Here is a 24,116-nt window from a genome sequence, read left to right on the forward strand (position 1 = left end):
ATAAAGGAATTGATTAAAACGTTTAAAATAACTTGTTGGAGTTGGGCTTAAATGAATTGCAATGAAAGACTCTAATTAAAAAACCCATCAATTACAGCTAGAGTGGCCATATCCCTAAGACTTGCAGAGTCTTGAAGTATAGAGTGCGTTGGAATAAAGGTGAATAAGGACATAGCTTTATACCTCATTAAATGAATAATCGAGTCTTTAATTCTGTACAATGAATAATAAAGAGGAAAATAAACTGTGGTTGAATTTATGGAAGTGGAGAACTCATTAAGGGTTTCAAATTTAAACAACATGAGTACTAACAAGTAAATTCATGAAGTATTAAACAAAAACAACTTAATGCATCATACACTTAACCAGAAGAAGAAAATAATAAATTAACTGAAAAACACAAAGGGAAAAACAAATCTACACTCAGCCAAATATGGAATCAAAACTGGTTTTCTTTACTAATTTTTGAGAGATTTTCCTAAATTACATTATGTCAAGACTTGTAGGCTCTTAAAAATCATTGTTTTGGACTTTTATCTTTGTCCCACAGTGTAACTATATAACTTTCCAATCTATTTTAAAAATTGATCCTTTTAACAATTACAATTTTTTTGAGCTGGATATATGCAGACTTTGGTGGCACGATTCAAGTCTTCAATCACGTGTGTAGTTGGATATGGATGGAAAGTATGTTGAATTCTAAGGTAGTTGAATGGGTCCCAGTTTTGTTACTATGAACACGTTGGTAACTGAAGGTGGTTTCGGAGAACCATAAAAAACTATGTGACACCCCTTGAGGTGGTTTACGAAAAACTTACTGTGGGGTGTCGCAACCAATATGGACCATATATTTTTAAACTTGCAATTTTTCAATATCGTTTCACAACACCCCGTATATTATTAAACTTCATTGAGTAAGGGGTCTTCCCATCTTATTGGATGAAACACAAATGGAATTAAGTCATCGATCTGGGGTCAAGTACTCTCATTACAGGTTATTAATGCATTATAGTTTGTCCCAACGATAAACATTGGTGGTTATGCAAAAATTAAAAACTACTGTGCGAGATCCTCATTATATGATAACAACCTACCTTATATAACCTTATTTCAAATTATCACCCCAATATTTGAGTTTCCAATGGAGAGTGCTAGACATAGCACCCAAGAGGAGGGGTGCATTGACCACAAGTCCCCCCATCAAGGTTGAATAGTGTAGATGAAAAATCAAGATGTTCTTTGATGTTGGTGGACATGGATGTTCTTTGAAGCATCCGACCCATATGTTCTGCAATCCCAATAAAGAAGTTGTTAAATATTGACAACTATACTACATCTGCAACCTTCATCAACATCTTAGTGTCAGTTGGAATAGATCCAATCTCAATTCATATGTATCCATGCTTCATAATGGTTGCTTTGCAAACAAGGTCTACTATCGGAGTATTATTTCCATTCATGATGATTGCATTACCATTTATTGTATGACCCTAGCCAATATTTTCCAAGATATATATCGATGTTTCCTGCCTTTCATTACTAAAGTACACATGGTAAAATTTCTCTATTTTGGTCTCGCCTACTATTTTCTTCATTTCTACAAGTTTCAACATGTTAGTAAATCCAAGCCCATACAATCTCCCATCATTGATAAGAATATTTCCTTTGAAGTTCAAATCCATACTCTTGAAAAAATCTTTTAATAAATTCTCTAGAATAATTATTGCTCCCATCTTGAGGAGTCTTGATCATCATTGCAGTATATTTACCCTCATAACACATATTCAAATACAAGTATGTGTTTGTAATGTTCCTAAACAATAATTTACGTGATAAACCCATTAAACAAATAGTGAAACAGTGGGAAATTAAAAACATTTAGCAAACACCCATGAAACACTGTAATATTGGAACTACTGAGCCATATATTATAAAATATGAGAGCATGAGTACAATCTATAAATGGAGTAGTGCACTTGGGCTTGTCTCAAGGACAAGCTGGACCAAACCCAGGTGGTATAATAGCTGGAAAGATGGTTGTTCAACTACTACTCTATTATGCTATGTGTTGTCCTAGTAAACTGTTGATTTGCTGACTTCGCCCTGCTGGAAAGTGCCCAAAAACTACACAGAAAATTATGCCTTTTAGCATTAGACTCCTTGGATAAAACCTAGAAAAACATAGAAGGGAATTTATCTAATTTGGACTTTGGATTTTCGGCCTCTTGGGAGCTTCTCTCCAACTACATCTCCTGACTTTCGGCCTGCTGGAAAGTGCCCAAAAAATTATGTCCTTTTAGCCTTAGACTCCTTGGAAAAACCCAAAAAACCCCAGAAGGTAATTTCTTTGATTTAACTTTGGATTTCAGCCTCTTGGAAGCTGCTCTCCAACAACATCTCCTAAATTTCGGCCTACTAGAAAGTGCCCAAAAGCTGCCTAGAAAATTCTGCCCTTTTTTTGGTAGACTCCTTGGACAAAATCCAGAAGATAATTTCTCTGATTTTAACTTTGGATTTTCAGCCTCTTGGGAGCTGCTCTCCAGCTAAATTTGTTGACTTTTAGCTTGCTGGAAAGTGCCCAAAAACTACCCAGAAAATTCTACCTTTTTTTCCTTAGACTCCTTGGACAAAACACAAAAAAACCCAAAAGGGAATTTTTTTGATTTTGACTTTGGAGTTTCGGCATCTTGGGTAGCTAAATAAAACTCTGTGTATTTCTGGTTGCCGAGAAAAAATGCAGTCCCTTCCTCTGCTTTGATAGATGAGCTCGGAATCGATGTTAGAAACTCCTTCAATCTTTGTGGAACAACCTCCCTAGGGTAGGCATGGATGATCCCCCAAAGTAGAGGTTGAATCTTCCCTACGAAAGACTCGTGGCTAAACAACTAGTAGACTCGCTAAGCAACAGAGCATACAAGAGTGAGTTTGTTTATCAAATATTCAAAATGAATACAAAATGAGAGCTAATATCTCTATTAGAGCCTCGATCAACCTCAAGTTGAAGGGAGGCAATTCTAGGGTAACCACAAACCACGCTTAACCTGGTAGCTAGCCCTACTAGGTCGGGAGAGGGCTCTCTCCTTGTCAATCTTAGTTGAGATGACTGAAATAAGAATAAATTTTAGGTTAGATATAGTAGCTCTAGGGTTTTTGGTTGATTATGAAGGTTTGGTTGCTGGATCAAATGGAGCAGGTAGCTTGGGTCCAGGAAATCAAATCAGAATTGCAGGGTGTTCTGTGGGGCAAGGTAGGTAGGTGTTTTGGCACTTGGATTTGAGTTTGATGATAGGTCTAAGACTGGTGAGGGGCTGAGGAGGGCATGCAAAGTTCTTGAATCCTCTTCAAACAATAGAAAACATTATAACTAAATGTGTTCCCAAGGTAGGGCACTGATATTAGTGGATTCCACATATCTATCTTGATTCATTTAGTTAAGAAGAAAGAAATAGATGCTAGCACATATACCACATAAGAGAAACTAAATAAAAAAAGGAGAAACAATGCCAAGACACATTACTACAAGAATCCCACAAAAATAGCTGCAAAACCCTAGTTTATTTCCTTGCCAAACTGCAGTAGTGATGTACAATGAAGCTCAAAGCATCCACACGAGTCCAACCTTTACAAATGACTAATAAAGTACATAATATAGGCACCAAACCACCTGTGCTAGCCATCAAGGGTCGAATCCATGAGAAGAGGATTAGTTTCAACCATATCTAAACTAAGAACATGAATAGGCAGTGGAACAACATGCCTCTAAAACCATGGAAACTGATTCATTCAACCTCAAACCACCTCAAAATGATGAACCTACCCCCAAGAGTCATTTTTGAATTACATTTACACACCATAGCATCATTTACATTCATAGATTCATCCAAAAGGAGAGAAAATTCAAATTATAGAAAAACTAGGTGAAATTTTGATTTTTGGGCAAAACTGGCAAAATCCATCCTATGCACAGCGCCTCTGATCCTATGCGCAGTGCTTTTTCCAAGTCAGTTTTGGGGGCCTTACCCTTAACCAAATTGAGCCCAAAATGGTTTTCTGGAAAGGCCTTCCTGTCTAGTTTCTGGAAGAACTTGAATTTTTGAATTTGGAGGTCATTTCCCCCCTCAAAAATGGAATCTCCCAATACTGCCTCCTGTGTGTCAAAAAAGTGGCAGAGAGGTCATTTTTTGATGGTTTTTTGACCTTCATGTGACAAACATCTTATCCAAATTTGTTGAAACTTTTAGGGATTGATGTTTTCATCATGATGAATCTGAATATGTAAGCCACTTCTCCAAAAACTAATCCCATCAAAGCACAGTGTCGGTGGCACTGTGCACATATTGCGATTTCCTATGTTTCAAAATTCAAAATTTGAAAATTACAAAATTTTATCAAAATTGTCCCAAAATTGGTACAAGGCACCCTCAAGCACTACTTTGATGAGCTAATGATGCATCAGCTAGGATTTCTAATTTGATTTGCTCCTTTTTTCTTCTCAACTATTTCCTCAGTCTTGCCTTAAGCTTCCTTATCCTTATATTACATATCTTGTTCCGAGTCATATAGTGATAGGCCATGTGGCGAAGCATTTTCCTTTCTTTATTGGCCTTCTCAAGCAGCTTCTCAAGGTGAATGTTCACCCTCTCTAACCAAGTTTCTCGATCATTCTCAATTTCTTGCTCAATGGAGATCATCTTGACCTTAGCCTTCTTTGACTTTTGCCTCTCTTCTCTAATCATTTGCAACTCCATGATAACTTGCTTGTCAGTTAATTGCTTGTTTTCTTGATCAAGGTAATTGATGATCCATTTTTCCCTTTCCAAATTGACTGACAAGGATTGAATTTCAACCTCTTGTTTCTTGATGGTGTCCTTAGCACTTTGAGTCTCCAAATCAATGACATCAATTCCATGTGCTCCCTCATGAACAAGTAAGTCAAAGTCTCTCTCTTGCTCATCATTCTTTGTCCTTGCTGTGCTGCCCAACATGTACCTATTTTACTGAAGAAGAAGGCAAAGCCCCTTACACTCCTTGTGGAGATAGCATTTTCCTGTGGCGTGTAGATGAAGGCGAGACCCCTTCCACTCCTTGAGGCGATAATACTCACCTAGCAGCTTCAAAAAGTCTCCTAGTGCCTCTCTCATAAGTGACAAACACTGACACTCCAACAGTTTCAGCTTCTTTGACTTGTTCATGTCCTAAAGGTCCACCTTCCTCCTGATGCACTGATGAGAATATTTGAGGGCCTTTGAACACCTCATGAGAAATGAATGTTTCCCATGGTATATTCAGTAGATTCAACTGATGTAAAACAATTATCTTGATCACAAAGAAGTGGTAGATGCTATTCAGTTGTTGGGGATATGGATTTTTCTTAACATAGTGTGCCATCTTTTCAATATTCCAAAACATGAAGTAAGGAATATCCATCATTCTCACTCTAGTAAATGCATCAATAATCTAATGTGGTAGGCATACAACCGTGAAAACCTACCTTCACAAGTAAAATAGTTAATGATGATCTTCATGAGTGGAGCAAACCTGTCCTCCATGAATTTGAAGGCAAACGCTCTTTTCAGTTTGCCAAGACATGTAGCCTTGATGTAAGGCTCATAAAACTCCCTGTCAATGCACTGTCATTTGTTCCATTTTTCACCTACATTTGGAATGCTTGTAGCCTCTGAAATGATAGCAGGTGAAAGATCAAAGGTAACTCCAGAAAGTTGTACTTCATTATTATCCAGGTGTGTCACAAATAGACTTGCTAATTCATGATGGAATTTGACCCTCTCCACCATTTCACAGAAACCATAACAAGGCTGATATTTGAAACATGAGATGGCAAGTGGACAAGCAATTAACTCTCTCAGACTAATGGGCTCCTCCCTGGTTATCTTTCCCCCTTTGTGAGGTCTCTTCTGCTGCAAATGTATTACCCTAGAGCTGTCACTGAGAGTCTCCTCCCCAGTTTCATAATCACTATCCATTGGTTTTAATGACTGTAAATGCTGGTGAGTAATGAAGGAGTAGTGTGGGTAAGTGATGAGTATGAAGAGATTTCAAAAAGAAGGAAAATGAGTGAGGTGAGATAGGGATATGAATGGGATTAAGGGAGTGAAGGGTTTGAGGAATTAGGGAATAAGGGGAGTAAGTAGGGTTTGGGACTGTTATATGTGTGGGAATGGGAAAACATGACGGGAATAATATTTAGGGAAATTTATGTGGGGGGTTAGGTTTTAGGGAATAGCAACAAGATATGAAATGACAAAAAATAAAACAGTGAACTGTGGAAATGTTTAATGACAGCTAGGGTTTATTTTTTAAAAGAGAAGCTCTCCACAAACTAAGCAAAAGAATTCTTTCTGAGCAAGAGTGGCAATAATACTTACTTGTAAGAGGATGAGCTTTAAAGGTTTGAAGAGGTTTGAGGCAATTTTGGAGCATTTAGCAGTGTTTTTGGAGCGTTCAACAGGTGCGCAGCGCTAGTGTTATTTAACACTGCCAAAACCTCCCAGGTGCGCAGCGCTCATCCAATGTGTAGCAGTAGGTGATAGTTGCACAAAGCCTGCAATTTTCTTCAACAACACCAAGACTTTCTTCCCTTTGCCCAGTGACAGCTAAAAATCGCTTTTTGAACTCTCTTTGGCAATTCAAACTTCAACAATGAGGTGGCAAAAGGTATGAATGACCTTTTATAACTTTTCAACCCTTTGATTTTTCATTTATCAAAACCGACTTTCTAATGTTTATTTTCTTTCCTGAAATGCTCTGTTTTTGTTGATATTTGATTTTTGGCTTTTGACAGGTGGATCGATGCTAATTTCTTTGACTTTTTTGTAGTGGCAGGAGTTGACCAGGTCACCAGGTGACCAGGAGCAGCTTATGAATATTTATTACATATAGAAACCATAAAATTACATGAAAATAGAATAATAAATTACAAATTCTCTGTTTTACCTCAAAACAAGTTTTGAGGTTAAAGAGCTTTATTTAGCTTACAAAAAGGAAATTGTGATCTTTTGAATTTTTTTAACCTCCTCATGTGTCTACTGACCATTTTTATTCATTTTGAATGACCATGGTGAAAAACCCTAAGACCTAGTGAAACTAAACCCTAAGACTGGTTTTTTATAAATGAAATGAACTGGAATGACTATGAATGATTGAAAATATATATGAAATAGGTCAGCAGGTATATAGCATGAGGGACAAATGAAATGAAACCCTACCATCAGTTGGTCGATGAACTATGGGAGTGCAACTCATCAGAATGGGACACCTAATATGAAATGCAAAAGAGAAATTTGATCACTGATGGCAATGTGAAAACATTGACACTAACTTTGGCTCCATTGGGGATGGTAGCTCCTTGGAGGTGCCAAGAACCATAGATCTCTGGAATAAGTAGACTAGTGCCTCCTCCATTGGGCAATACGGTCAATACACTTCAAAAACTGAAAACTCAAATGGACTCAAGACTCTAACTGACAAACTGATACAAAATGCAAACTAATAAATTGATACAAAACTCTCAACTTTATAGCCTTCACCTCGGGCCCCAAGCTGAAATGAATTGCATCTTTTGAACACTTGCAGTGAAAAGAAAACGATATATACAATGATTACTTCATGACTTCAGAAATTACCCTAGAAGAAGTAGCGCTTTAGGAGCCTACCATTGACTAGTTCTCCTTAACAGTCTTGTCCGTCCATCTCTTTAAGTAGGAATGCATTTTTCCCTCTGTATGCAGCAATCTTATAGGGTCCCTTTCACAAGTTTTCAAACTTTCCATGCTTGCCTTTATCTTCAGTCCTCGCATCCCACTGTAACACCACATCGTCAAGCTGGAATTTATCTGCTTTAGTTTTCCGATCATAGATATTTTTGATCTTCTCTTGCAATCTGAAAGTATTTTGGAAGACTTCCTCCCTTGTCTGCTGTAAATGTATCATCTGATTGATTCTTCGCTGAAAATCATCTTCCTCACTGCCAGCTTCAAGGAAAATTTTAAGGATGGAAAATTTTCTTGAAGTTTAAAACATTGGCGAATCTCCCTAATCCCTAATATGCAAATTATAAATGTTTATTGATATATTTGTAAAATTAATCAAATTTATAATTATTTTATATATAGTCTCTATATAATGTTGGCGATTTTTAAGGTAAAATAATTTTATATTCTAAAATTTGGGCGAATCGTCTTTTATAAAATTGGAAATTGGCGAATCTTTTTTGTGGAAAAATCATGGAAAATTAGCCCATTGGGCGAACATTAGCCCCTAAAATTTTCCATGGCCAGCTTCCTATAAAAGTTTCACAACTGGGACTGCCAGGGATGTCCGAAAGACTGTATCAATGCCATATACAATTTCAAACGGAGACATACCTATAGACTTCTTTTGGCTCACTCCATCCACCCAAAACGCATTAAGTAACTTCTTATGCCAGCTTTTCTTATTTGTTTCCAACAGCTTCTTTATGATGTTTACTAATGACTTATTAGATGATTCAGCCAAACCATTACCTTGTGGGTAATATGCTGTGGAGTGACCCAAGGTAATCTTATACTTGCTGCAAAAATCGATCATCTTCTTGGATTTGAACACAGCTGCATTATCTGTTATGATTTTACTAGGAAAACCAAAATGAGATAAAATATTTGAATCCAGAAATTGAATGATTACCATGTTTGTTGCCTGTCTGGTTGGGATTGCTTCCATCCACTTGGTAAAATAATTCGTTGCTGTTAGGATCCACTTGTGCTGAGCTGAGGATGTTGGATGAATCTCACCAATAAAATCGAGTCCCCACTGCTGAAATGGTGCACTGACTTCAACCGGTTTCAAAGGAAGAGGCAACAATTTTCTTTTCCCTTGAAAGACCTGACACTCATGACAACTCATGATTGTTTTATAGACATCTGAAAATAAGGTGGGCCAGTAATATCCCGCTCTCAAAATTTTGTTTGTTGTTGTCTTCCAAAACAAGTGACCGCCACAATCACCCTTATGAAAGTCACTTATTACCTGCTGGGCTTCATCTTCAATTAAACAGTTCAGCAAAACACCACCTGGATCCTTCCAATAAAGGGAATTATTCAAAATGCAGAATTTAGCAGCTTTTAGTTTAAGAGTTCTACCTTTATTCTTTGACATTTTCGGAGGTGAAGAAAGGTGTTGAAGTACATAGACAATATTTGAATACCACAGTGACTGAAGGAACATTTCAGACACTTGAATTAGAGAGCTGTCCTCTTCATCTTCAGACATGGCAGCAATAAGATTTGTATCTTACACATGCAAATTTGATTCCGTCATCAACCTCACCAGGCCTTGAACTTTGATCAACATTGTAAGCTTGATCTCCAAGTTGTATTCTAACATTGCTGCAATCCATTTTCCCCATCTTCCTTCCGGATCGGTTTGTACCAACACATCCTTAACTGCTACGTTGGGAACATATGCTAGGATGTGAGAGTGCAGAATATACACTCTAAAGTCCTTCAAGGCTTTGACAAGAGCAAGATCTTGCTTCTTAATTATGTTGTACTTCAAGGCTGCATCCCTAATAGTTCTACTGAAGAATGCAATGGGCTTTTCTGTTTGATCTCTCTTTTGCATTAAAACTACTACCATGGTATGCTCTGATGCAAATGAGAATAAAATGAAATCTTGTTTATAATCTGGACTAATAAAAAACAGAGCTGTAGATAAGGCATACTTTACCAAATTAAATGATTTCATAGATTCCTCCATCCATTTCACCATGCTATCCTTCTTCAACATATTAGTGATTTCTCCCAAATGCTCAGCAAGATTAGGTACAAATCTTCATAAGAAATTCATCTTACTGTTGAATCCTTGTATTTCCTTCTTGTTCTTGGGAAAATCTATCTGCTGAATTGCTTCTATTCTTGATGGATCAATGTGAATGCCTTCCTTCAAGATAATATGGCCAAGCAACATCCCTTCATCCATAGTAAAGAGACTTTTCTTCAGATTGAGCGATATTCCAAATTTCCTACATCACTGAAACACAATCTGCAAATGGTGATGGTGTTCATCATCTAAATTTGAAAACACTGTCAAATCATCTAAATATACAACCAAAAACACATCCTTTTCATTGGCAAAAGCAATGTCCATTGCATGCTTAAATGTGGCTCCAACATTTTTCAAACCAAACGGCATTTTAGCATAATGGAATGTTCCCCAAGGGGTGGTGAATGCAGTCTTGTCACAGTCATCTTCATGCACTAAAATCTGATTATATCCGGAATATCCATCAAGCAGCGACATACGCGATGATCCAACCACTCTCTGGAGGATGTAATCCATCTTCGACAGTGGGTAATTATCCTTTAATGACACTTTATTCAAATTTTTGAAGTCAATGCACAATCTAATCTCCCCGGTCTTTTTCCTCATAGGAACAAGATTAGAAATCCAATCAGAAAATCCGATTGGAACAATTATACCAGCCTTTTATAATCAATTTACCTATTTTTCAATTGAAGGCAGCAACTTGGGATTAATCCTTCTCAGATTTTGATGGAATGGCTTATGATTTGGCTTAATGGGAATTGTGTGTTGAATTATGTTTTTGTTATACACCTTTAAATCTGAATAATTCCAAGAAAACACATCAGAAAATTCAGACAATAATTTGACATATTTAGATTTTACCTCGAGAGATAATGTCTTTGATAGTTTCAAAAACTTGGGCTTCTCGGCTATTCCAAGATTCACATCCTCAACACCCTTATCTTCTAGCACCAATCTTGGCTTCCTAGCCACATCATCTTGATCGAAGAGTTCTTCTAAAGGAATAAGACCTTTAGGAATAACATTGTCCTTTAGCTGCAATATTTCCATCTGATTTACTTCAATTTCTGGTTCATCATCATCACGATCACGATCTATGGAAGCATCCTTGTAGTTGCCTTCATTTTGCAAGAAATCATTAATCTCCTTATCATCCCAAAAGACCTACCAATACCTCAGATTGTCGGGAATAGCTAGGCGGTGCTTGACATGGATATCAAACTTGTTATTGGAATTCATCGGGATCTTCAAATTACTAGCAATAGTAGCTAGTGAATCTGAAATTACATTTTGTGCACGTGGTACACATGTTAAGGTATAATCTGGAAACATCCTTAGGATATCCAAAACTGCATTACGGTAGGCCCTCATCCGTGGATGTTTGGCTTGATATTCACCCTTAACTTGCTTGATTATCAACTCTAAATCCCTGTAGACTGATATCCTTTTTGCTTTCAGCTTTTTGAGAATTTTGAAACCTGCAATCAACGCTTCATATTCGGCTTCATTGTTAGAAAAATCAAAGGCCAATTTATACGAGCAAATTCTAACATTACTAGGGACTTTATTTGGCTAGAAAATAGGGCTGCGGATCCAAATCCCAATGTCGGCACCATCCTTACCCACAACTCCGTCAAAATCCATGCTCCATAGGCTTGCTTCTTCCTCTAAGTGCTGAAATTATATTTCATCTTCTTTCTTACCTTGACTAATCTCTTCAATTTGCTACTATTCATTACCTTTCTGCTGCTACCAGAATGCGGACTACTCAGAGGTACTTGCAATTTTTTTTCTTTCTTGATCAAGGACTACTCTAAAATTCTTTGAAATCTCTGGCACATCTTCTACTTCAACTAACTGACTATCAATATCATTCAAACCACTATTTGAATATAATACAAATGATTTTAAAAATGTATGTACAACATTAATTGGATGATTAAGTGGTTTCTCCTTGCTTGTGATCATGTACTTCATTTTCTTTTCCCTATATAATTTTCTCAATTGACCAAACACAGGAATGGTAGCATAGGAGAAAGCTAGTTGTAAAGTTCTTTTAAGCTTTACACCCCATGATCTGGACAAATGCATACCAAATCGTGGTGGAATGTCCACAACAACCACATCCATGAGAACATTCTTTGTCGGGATTTGATCTAGAGACACCACCAAGTCTTTGATAAGACCAATACATCGGAATCTACTGGAATCAAAAGAATAGAGGTCATGATATTTACGAGTAATGTCAAGGCCCAATTTCTTCGTAATGGCTTTTGGCATCAGATTATGGGAGGCTTCGGAATCGAACATGGCATTATGAAGGACATACTCATGCAATCTAAGGCTTATATAGAATGGAGGCACCTCACTATCCTCAGACTAACCTTCTAAAGCAGGGCCAAAGATGAGCTCCGGGCGATCATCTTCTACATTGACCATATCAGATAAAGGATCTATGTTCAAAATTTTGGACACTTGGTTTTTATAACTGTTGTTCTTCATCAATTCAGTCAAAGGAATTGAAACCTTTAATTTAGAAATCTCATTTTCTAAACTAAAAGCTAAAACTTTATCTACCTCTTTGACTGAAGAATCCTTCTTTTCGGCCTTTTCCTTTGTTGCACTTTGCTGATTGGTCTTCTCATTTGCAAATGGTCCTTGGCTGGAAGTTGGGTCAGCAAGCTCCTTCCCTTTCTTTTGAGTGTTTGAAGAGTCATTCTTGGGTTGCACCTCTTTTCGCTTTTGAACTGGGCTAACTGGTACATCTCTGCTTCTCAACGAATATTGTTTCTGTTGAGCTATCAATGCATTCATATATCCCCTTTGATAATCATCTGATTCACCCTCTAATACCCCTTCATTTGCTAGTATGAAATATTCATCTGTTTGAACATTTGAAACCTCTGAATATTCTTCATCTTTCGTGAGAAAAATGGGCAAACCATCAGCAGTAAAGAAATGATTAGCCTCCACCACCGGATCATCATCATCTTCACTTTCCATTCTGTGTACATAATTTTGCTGCAAAGGTGTTTTGACTTGCTGCTATGATGACTGATCTTGTGCCTTTTGTAGAACTAAGGTTGTTGTTGTCCTCTGAAGTTTGGATTTCTGATTGTGTTCTTAGGCTTATCTGCAATTGTCAATCGATCAAACATCTTCTCAATTTTCTGGAGTATATGATTTGCTTTAAATCTGAAGAAGAGGCTTCTTCCTTTATAGTCACCTTCTTTTTAGTCTTCATCCTTGCTCTCTTGGCCAACAAATTTGCCTCTACGCTTACTACGTTCTTCTGCATATCCTCAAGTGTGGTAGGATCTCTTTCTCTCAACTGATAGGCCATATTAGCATCGAAGCCATTGGGAAATTTGATCAATGCTAACCCCATTGGTGGCTTGATGTCAGCTGGAATAGTATTATAAACTATATTGAGCCTTACACAATAATCTTGGACACTTTCACCTACATTCCTTTTTATATTTTCATACTCAGAAAGAATTTGGAGTGGATTTTTATTTACCTCCCATCTGTCCAAAAATTGTCTATGTAGAACTGGCAAAGTATTGATGGATCCCGCTGGTAACGCTCTAAACCACTTTCAAAACTCGCCTCCAAAACTTTGCACAAATAATCGCATGGTCACATTCTCTTCATCTACCTCATGGAGATCATAGAAGTCATTCATCCTGTCAACATGTTGTTGTGCTGTGATACCTTGAGTGGCATCGAACAATGGTATCTTACTTTGGTAATCAGCAGGCATAGCATCTAAATTCTGAGGCAGAACGAGAGGTGCATATTTGGCAGCCATGGCTTGTGGCAGATTTGAAACTGATGGTGAAGTAAGTGAGGGATTTGTGACAACGGGAGGAGTTGATGTTGAAGTGACAGGTGTTTGAGGAGTAATGGCAGGCTGTTGAGGTATTGAAGGTATGAATGGATGTGTCAGATGATTCTCTGAAATATGAGGAAATGATGATGAGGCAAAAGATGTTGAAGCCGAATCAAAGAGTTCAGGAATTCGATCAATGGTGATAGATGACTGAGGAGAGTTTTGAAGCTTACAGTTACTTATCAATTTGGCCTTTTCAACTTCAAGTTCCTTGATGAATTCAGGGTCTGAAACTATGTCGAGTAATTCACTGTCCAATGTGGTTCTAATCAAGGATAGACCAAAGTATTCGTCGAAAGGAAGATCTTCAAGGAACAGCCACTCCACAGGGCATGAATGAGATCTGAAAACCAGTCTAGGACTTGATAAACTCTCTTTTCTAAGAATCCTGGGAATGAAATTAGGATTTTCGAATACGGGAGGAAGATCAGGATTAGGATTGGACCTGGTGTATCTTCTTGAAGCCAGTGTGTTTGGAAATTCTCAAGATTTCTGATATTGCTTTACAACTTTCCAATTTTCAGCCTACTGAATTCTAAACTTATCATCCAACAGTTAAGAATTTCTCAATTTTACTGGGGTGATTTATCTTTCGTCCCCAGTATGGTTTCCACTATGTTAGAGCCTAGATCAACCTCAGGCTGAAGGGAGGCAATTTTAGGGTAACCACAAACCATGCTTAACCTGGTAGCTAGCCCTACCAGGTCGGGAGAGGGCTCTCTCCTTGGGCTCTCTCCTTGTCAATCTCAGTTGAGATGACTGAAATAAGAATAGATTTTAGGCTAGGTATAGTAGCTCTAGGGTTTTTGGTTGATTTTGAAGGTTTGGTTGCTGGATCAAATGGAGCAGGTAGCTTGGGTCTGGGAAATCAAATCAGAATTGCAAGGTGTTCTGTGGGGCGAGGTAGGTAGGTGTTTTGACACTTCGATTTGAGTTTGATGATAAGCCTAAGACTGGTGAGGGCCTGAGGATGGCATTCGAAGTTCATGAATCCTCTTCAAACAGTTGAAAACATTAAAAACTAAATGTGTTCCCAAGGTAGAGCACTGATGAAAACCTACCTTCACAAGTAAAATATTTAATGATGATCTTCATGAGTGGATAAAACCTATCCTCTAGGAATTTGAAGGGAAACACTCTTTTCAGTTTGCCAAGACATGTAGCCTTGATGTAAGGCTCATAAAACTCCCTGTCAATGTACTGTCGTTTGTTCCATTTTTCACCGACATTTGGAATGCATGTAGCCTTTGAAATGATAGCAGGTGAAAGATTAAAGTTAAATCTAGCAAGCTGTACTTCATTATTATCCAGGTGTGTCACAAATATCCTTGCTAATTCATGATGTAATTTTACCTTCTCCACCATTTCACAAAAACCATAACAAGACTGATGTTTGAAACATGAGATGGCAAGTGGACAAGCAAGTAACTCTCTCAGACTAATGGGCTCCTCCCTGGTTATCTTTCCCCCTTTGTGAGGTCTCTTCTACTACAAATTCCCTAGAGTTGTCACTGAGAGTCTCCCCAGTTTGATAATCATTTTCCATTGGTTTTAATGACTATAAATACTGGTGAGTAATGAAGGAGTAGTGTGGGTGAGTGATGATTAATGAAGATATTTCAAAAAGAAGGAAAATGAGTGAGGTGAGATAGGGATATGAATGGGATTAAGGGAGTGAAGGGTTTGAGGAATTAGGGAATAAGGGGAGTAATTAGGGTTTGGGAGTGTTATATGTGTGGAAATGGGAAAACATGAAGGGAATAATATTTAGGGAAATTTGTGTGGGGGTTAGGTTTTAGGGAATAGCAACAAGATATGAAATGATAGCAAATAAAAGAGTGGACTGTGGAAATGTTTAATGACAGCTAGGGTTTATTTTTTAAAAGACAAGCTCTCCACAAACTAAGCACAAGAATTATTTTTGATCAAGAGTGGCAATAATACTTACTTGTAATAGGATGAGCTTTAAAGGTTTGAAGAGGTTTGAGGCAATTTAGAAGCATTTAGCAATGTTTTGGGAGCATTCAACAAGTACGCAGCACCAGTGTTATTTAACACTGGCAGAAGCTCCCAAGTGCATAACACTCATCCAATGCCCAGCGCCAGGTGATAGGTGTGCAGCGCCTGCGATTTTATTCAACAACACCAAGACTTGCTTCCCTTTGCCCAATGACAACTAAAAATCACTTTTTGAACTCTCTTTGTCAATTTAAACTTCAACAATAAGGTGGAAAAAGATATGAATGACCTTTTATAACTTTTCAACCCTTTGACTTTTCATTTATCAAAACCCACTTTCTAATGTTTATTTGCTTTCTTGAAATACTCTGTTTTTGCTGATATTTGATTTTTGGCTTGTGACAGGTGGATTGATGCTAATTTCTTTGACTTTTTTGCAGTGGCAGGAGTTGACCAGCAGTAGCTTATGAATATTTATTACATATAGAAACCATACAATTACATAAAATTACATGAAAATATAATAATAAAATAAAAATGCTCTGTTTTACCTCAAAACAAGTTTTGAGGTTAAAGAGATTTATTTAGCTTACAAAAAGGAAATTATGATCTTTTAAATTTTTTTAACCTCCTCATGTGTCTGTTGACCATTTTTATTCATTTTGAATGACCATGGCGAAAAACCCTAAGACCTAGTGAAACTAAACCCTAAGACTGGTCTTCTATAAATGAAATGAACTGGAATGACTATGAATGATTGAAAAGATATATGAAATAGGTCAGCATGTATATAACATGAAGGACAAATGAAATGAAACCCTACCATCAGTTGATCCATGAACTAATGGAGTGCAACTCATCAGAATGGGACACCTAATATGAAATGCAAAAGAGTAAATTGATCACTGATGGCAGTGTGAAAGCACTGACACTAACACTCTCTTTATAACTCCTTGGGCCCCCTTAGCCTCATGTGGGCCCCTCCATCCACCCATTTCATTTTCCCTCCAAACATATCGAATGGCTGATTCGAACTCGTATGTGGGTGACCCCCACATTCTACTAGAAGCTAAATAAAGTCGATTTGGCCCCTAAGTCCCTAAGTCGAAAGTGTGGGGCCCTCTTCCTTAGTAAAAAATGTGCAAAATTGTGTAGTGGCACCCTGTTACTAATGTGTTTGAGGAGGGACATGACAATCCTCCCCTCCCAAATGTTTCTTTCCCTCAAGCAACCTCAAAGTTGGGTGCTCGAAAATATGCTCACCCTCCCAGGTGGCATCCTCTTTTAGAAAGTTCTTCCAATGCACCAAACATCACTTGTCCGCAAGCAATGCCTAAACAAATCCCCTCTCTGATTGTGGACCCCCACTATCACTGCAAACTTCACCAGGGTCCCAAATGTGCCATTGAATCATCCCTGATTGTTGTACTATCCTATACTGAAGGAGTCCCTCGATACCAGGATCCCAAGCCAACCTGATAAAATTGAAGCCCTCTTTACTCCACTCACTATCTTGGCAGATATGGGCATTAGAACCCTTGTGTCTTTCACCAATAAGTAGAGCATATTGACGATGTAAAACTCTGCCCAAATCCTCATGAAGTTTCTCTACCGAATAGTCAATCTCATGCACTATAAGAGTAAACTCCTGAAGATGGAATCCAATCCTAGTGAAGTTGAACCCTCGTCTACCCGGGCCTCCCCTGATCTCCTCCTGTCGATCACCCTACCACACTGATGAAGTTCCCCACACCATCAATGAATCACTAAAACCAAATGGAAGATCTATATGACCCTCCCTTTTAGAAAATATCTCACCTCTACAGGTAGTTGAATTGATCAGCCCTGTTATGCCAAAATCTCCTTCTGATCACAGAAGGAACATATCCTGCTGACATCGTGACACTCTGATCATGAATGACTACCTAGCATGCTCGTACCAAAACCTCCTCTCCCATAACTGTCAGCCATAATCTTTGCGATGATCAAGGCTAGGCCAATCTTGCCAAAGTGACTCAACAGTGCCAATGCCTATCACTACATGGCTAGCCCAAATCCAGAGAAAGAATCTGCCTTGTCCTATAGTGAGGAATTTGGTGATCGCCCATGTGTCTGCTTGTGAATGAATCAATCTACTTGTTATCCCGACTATGCTCACTAAGGAGTATCCCACCAATCCATTAGATCCGTGGATCCCATAACCATACTGGAGGTCCACAAATCCCAATCCTCTCTGTCTGTTGTTGTGATATGCTACTAGTTGTTGGGACCCCTTTGTGCCCCATCTCTTCCTCCTTTAGGTATCCAATAGGTAGGCATTGAGCATTAAGAACTCGTGCCGCAAATATCCAGCTATCCCAGCTCATGATGATGTGCTCGGGTATTGTCAAAAGCCTAGTCATCATCCTTCCAACAAGGACTACTATTCTCCACACCTCATGCTCCCCTAATGCCTCAAGTTGTCCAATTGAAAAATAACCATGTAACTCCCTCTCGATCACCTCCCCAAGTGTGAACCTAGGGGTGGAACATATGATACCTCGACAATCAACCATTCCATCCCTAAGTCTATAACCATCAACTCATGCACCAAATAAGTGTCTCAACTGGAGAGTCTCCTCTCGGCCCATGACATGTGGTGTCTCATCCAAGTGCCTAGGGTGAGTCCCCCATGCCCTGTTGCCTGAATGGAGAGTTTCAAAGTGAAATAACCAAACTCTATGCAACTGTAAGAAACACTAGAGGATGATGGGTGGGTATGTCCCAAAGAGTGTGATCAATAGTTTGTTGGAATGCTCAAGAGTAATCCTATGGATGACCCTCTCTCTGCCTCGAATTTGATAATAACTCCCTCGAGGCCCTACCTCCACTAAACATGGTGTCCCCAAATGATCTACAATGTCCTCATCTATCCTAGGTGAGTTGCATCTAATGGTACACCTACTATCCTTGTCCATAATTCTCCTTGGAGGAAAATCTCCAAGAGCCCGTTGCACCACATCATGTATCACTGCATACCACCAAGTACCACCCCACTCCATGAAATGCCACTATATGTCGCAACCTATCCTTGTACACCACTGGATACCCCTGACTATGATTATACCATCGTGTACCCTCCAGTGTCCTGCTTGTTTCACTACACTTGACACTCCCTACAGATCGTGAATGCAATGTGAGTCACTCCTCCTAACCCATAGTGTAAACCAACATGCTATGGTATACCACCATGTACCTCCATGCTCCTCTGTAAACCATTGCTCCTCGCTGCATAGCTCTACACACCACGGGTGCTATGGCCTAGAATTGGGTCTGTATGCATCAGGCCACATCCCTCTATATAACACTGAACGCTATGACCTGACTCTATGTAGTCTTGTGTACCACTTCCTACTATCATACCACCCTATAACATATGGTATCCTAGATGTGAAAAAGTGTCCTCCACTCTGATAGTGACCCTACCATGACACACGTCATGTCCCCTTGTCCATCCTGGTAGACCTGAGCACCCTAACTCTACTCCTGCTAGGGGGGTATCTCTGTTGTGCTGATCATCTATGACCCTTGAGTCCTAAACCTCAATGGGAGAACATCGTCTCCATACAATATTTGGTATGGTGGCCTACCCAAGCCGCCTCCTTGAACTAGCTCCTGCCAGAGAATGTTAATCATCCTCTACCCCCATGTGCAACCAACATGCCAAAACAACCAATGGATTTTTCTCACAAACCACCTAGCCACTATCATCAACTAGAGCTCCCCTAAGGAACACATAAGCTCAAGAAAGGGGTTTACTACCTCATCAATGCCATAGTCATCCCACATGTTTGACAACAGATAGGAAGCCCCACCTAGATCCCAATGCCAACTTAGGCCTCCAACACCCTCAATGTCTGAGAGCTCCCATTAAGCTTTACTTCGAACTACGACCATCTCCATGAGTCTAGCCCACTCCACTAGGTACCAAATCAAAATCTCTCGCCATCTAACCCCAAGAGAGGGATTGAATGAGAAAAGCCTAGCACATAGAACAAGCCCGACATGGGGATGTTGCATCTTATGCAACTCTGACCCTCTCATCCCACTACCCAGGTCAACACATGAGATCTGACTAGGTAGCTATGTCTCTCTCTCTCCAATGGGCAAAGGTGATCCAACAGTGTTGCTAACCTGGTCATCCCCTTTGGTATGTTTAGACAACTCTTCCTCTCTCAATCCAACGTGTAAGGATGGGCTGATAACACTGTAGATAATTTCAGTATGCCTCTGAAGTGAACTATGCTAAAATCCCAACGTGTGGTCTCCATGTTGCCCCTCATCAATGGCTAGCCCAAGGGATGGCTGCACATCCTCCTCCATCATGGCCTCGACGTGAGCCTTTGACTTCTCCTCCATAGATAAGCCAATATGCATGATATGCTCACCAATCAGCTGTAGGTGACTATCGTTTGGCTACTCCATCAGAGATCTGGAGGCCTCTATACCTATTTTCTTCTCAACAACATTGGAGTTGTCTTCCAGCACCTCACTAACTTGTGGTGCATTGTTATCACCTAGGAACTCAGTCACAATCATGAATACCTCATCAATGGATGATGCCTCATCAATGGGTGTATGCTCAACTATCTCTTTGCCAACCATGGTCCTCTCAACTACGCTTTCATCTTTTTCTTAAAACTTCTCATCATCCCTGCAAAATCCCATTGAATCTCCATTGGTTTGTGCATACCCCTTAGTTCATAGAATTCCCAAAAAGAGAGGGATGCCTGAATGCCATGATCCAATGATTGGCATGCCCTCCATTTTTCCCCCAATAACTCCACATCAGTTACAATCATGTCTGGATTCCCAACTAAGGAATGAATCAACTTCTTCCCCACATCAATCAGGAGCTAGACAATTAGTGAATCATGGACATATCTGGGTCAATGACCATATGGTAGATATACCAGCGAGCATGTGTGGATGAAGCGGAAGCGAGAATGTCGGCTTGAGTAACGCAAACATTGGTGAGAATCCGTTTACGGAAGATTAGAATCAATTTATAAAAGATCGAGATCTCCGAAGGGCTCTTCCAGCAAAAGGGATTTGCAATTATCAAGAAAGTTTTATGTTGTTTTTGTTTCCCCTTTTCTCTCCTCTTCTTCCCAAGTGGATTGTGAATCCACCACGCGCGGGTTCAATTCCCGTCGTTCGCCCATAAAAGAAGATAAAAAAAATCGGACTGGATCCGATTCGTTGTCATCATTTGTTGTATCCTCACCACCTCATTCCAGGTGACTGCCATGTTGTTTGATTCTAATCTTTACCACAAGCTGAGCCAATATTATGGCTCTGATACCACGGTAATGTTCCTAAACAAGAATTTACGTCTTAGGGCCTTCTCATCTCCTTTCGTTAAGTCTTAGGGTCTATGTCTTCCCCCTCCCCTATTTTTCTTTTGTCAGTTTTGTCCTATGATCTTGGAACGGTTGAGTTTGTTTCGGGCTATTACTGTATCTATGGGGCATATTAGTATATTACTATTTAAGTATCTCTAGGTTAACCTTAAAATTAAGTTTCCCTTAAACGAATTCCTATAAATATCAATAATTAATAATATTGATATGGTTATCCTTAATAAGAATTTGGAATAAATTTGTGATTTAACCTGTAGGTTTAAAGATACCTTAATATTTATAAAACCTTGGATTATAAGTAAGAATAGATTTTGGATTATGATTTACCTAATATTTACCTAATATAATAAAACTCTAGGAATAATAGGTGAACAAATTGTTTAGATCTATCAAGATGGTTTAGATTAGGTAATAAACTTTTAATCTATTGTACCAATCTATTTAAATAATAAATATGATATAGACCTAACTTATAATAGATAATAATGACATTATTAACCTTAATAAATTTAAATATCTTTTTAATAAATATCGTTTTAACCTTTAGGTACCATTACATTAGTTTTAATAATAAACTATCGACCTCAAATTATTAGTAATAATAGTTTACCTTGGAATAATTATTACTAGGTAATTATGATTTACCATAATAGTAGTTATAATTTCACCTAATATAGCTAATTCTCCAAGAATATTTAGATTATTAATTACTTATATAACTGATTGATCTAGTAGAAAAATAGGGTTTGGTCACCTTGACATTGGAATAACAATTAAATATGATATATATTAGGGGATATAATAACCATCTTAATTAAATATGTACATAATAAGAATAATACACCTAATTATTTACCTAATTATTTTAAAATTTACCAAATATTTACCTATATTTAGCTTTTTAGAGAAATATTAATTGAATAATTTAATAAAAAAAATTTAATAATTTTTTAAGAAAATAAAATAGAATAAAATATAATAAAAAAATTTTAGTAGTTTGACCAGGGTCTCTTGGTCAAAATTAGCCGTTAGAAATGTAGCCGTTGGGATCTCTGCACACTCTATTTATTCACGCTAAGCTAGATTGGTTCTTCAACTTGTCCTGACGATGAACCACACTGGTTGGTTCGAAACGCGTCGACAAAAGATTCGCTATGTGATTTTGCCGAAGATTATCTTACAAGAGTGAGTTTGTTTATCAAATATTCAGAATGAATACAAAATGAGAGTTGATCTCTCTTTACAACTCCTTGAGCCCCCTTAGCCTCATGTGGGCCCCTCCATCCACCCATTCGATTTTCCCTCCAAGCATATTTAATGGATGATTCGAACTATTATTGTGGGTGGCCCCCACATTCTACTAGCAACTAAATAAAGTTGATTTGGCCCCTAAGTCCATAAGTCAAAAGTGTGCAGCCCTCTTCCTTAGTCAAAAATGTACAAAATTGTGTAGCAACACCCTGTTGCTAATGTGTTTGAGAAGGGACATGACGCTGTGTATATTTTCATACTTAAAGCCTTGTACCCTCAACTATTGCCTTACCTTATCTATCAAAACCTTGGAACGTTTTGACACCTCAAACATAGATTTGGAAGCATATATGCTAGCATACGGTTGTCACACCTCTTCAATAACATCATCTAGTACCAAGCCATATGCACTTAGGATACCACAAAACCTAAGAAGAAGAACTTTCCCCATCTGTAAGTCTCTTGCAATTGCATAAGCATGTTGAGGACCAACACCTCCAAAGAATACAAGATGAGTATGCTTCCTTGTTTTAGGCATCTTCATCTTAGTAAGTTCATGAATAGATTGACACATGGCCTCCTTAGACACATCCATAAATCCAATTGCAATCTCCTCAATAGTCATGTCTCTTGAAGAATAATATTTTCTCTTCTATAACAGTTCATTAAATATGAAATTTTGCAAAATATTTCTCTCATTTCCTCCAAGTCTAATGGCTTATTTTCATTTGGCCTAGAGATGGAAGGGAAGTAATCAGGAATTACCCTTCCAAGAAGCCAATTTGCATCTGTGACTGCCAATTCTCCACCTTTCTTGTAACATACTAGACTAGGATGGGCACCCACCAACTTTGGCCCAAACCTAAAATCCCAAAGTTGAAATTTCATTTTTGAGCCTCCACCTGCAACAATAGTATTAATGTCAAACTATAGTTCTTGAATCATAATCTATGTGCTTTGAGTCTCTAGTACTTGTTCATAATATCCTGCACAGTGACTGACATTGGTTGATGTCCCCCTCCCATGGAAAAGCTAATTACAGGATATTTTGTTTCAAGGCCAAATGTAGTTTTAGCATAACCAATGACTCCTCCTGCAGGAACACACAAGATTTATCTATGACCTAAAAATTGGTTCTTTGGTGTAAGTCCTCCATTAGATTGCATGAACAAAACATTGAATTTGTCCAATTCTTCGTCAAATCTAGATAGAAAACCTGATAAATAGCATTTAATAAATGGAGTTAAATATGCATCAGCAATAAGAGTGAATCCTCGTGGAATGACTTTCACCATTGGTGTAAGTGTTGAAGATAAGGACACCTTCTTAAATCCTAGAGCCTTTGTCGGGAATTCTACAGCCAATTGATGGACCGGGTAGATGTTAGATTGAATAAACACCATAATTATGCTAGTTACACCACTCTTCAATAATCCTTCTACAAGAGGGTTTAGTGCATCGTCACCTAAGTGTTTCACAACCTCCAAAATATTTACCAGTGTAATGCCTCACCCCACATTTACCCCCTTTTACAAGATCTCCAAGGTAAACATGAGAGAAGTTTCACTATGATATGACCTGACCTTCAATATCCAGTGATAGAAGTTTGGTCGACACACTAGAAACTAATAGACATCCCTCAGGGACTATAGACCACTCAAGAACCTGCAAACCATCCTAGATGGTCATTCCCTGAGCTAGATATCTTTTCATAAGGGAAACTCCCTAACCGCACACACAACACAACATTACTGCAGTTATGGGGTCCCAACTGCACGCATAATCTTGCT

At 38.4% G+C, this 24,116-nt stretch overlaps 1 pseudogene; it reads right to left on the reverse strand.

The window, feature by feature from the left end:
* Positions 1-1,105: 1,105 nt before the first annotated feature.
* LOC149238299 (5-oxoprolinase 1 pseudogene) lies at positions 1,106-23,621 on the reverse strand (annotated as a pseudogene).
* Positions 23,622-24,116: the final 495 nt, after the last annotated feature.

This window comes from Pinus tabuliformis, chromosome 8 (genome assembly GCF_031772625.1).
Source record: "Pinus tabuliformis cultivar Carrire ecotype Pingquan chromosome 8, CPIR1, whole genome shotgun sequence".
In the NCBI taxonomy this organism is placed as follows: domain Eukaryota; kingdom Viridiplantae; phylum Streptophyta; class Pinopsida; order Pinales; family Pinaceae; genus Pinus; species Pinus tabuliformis.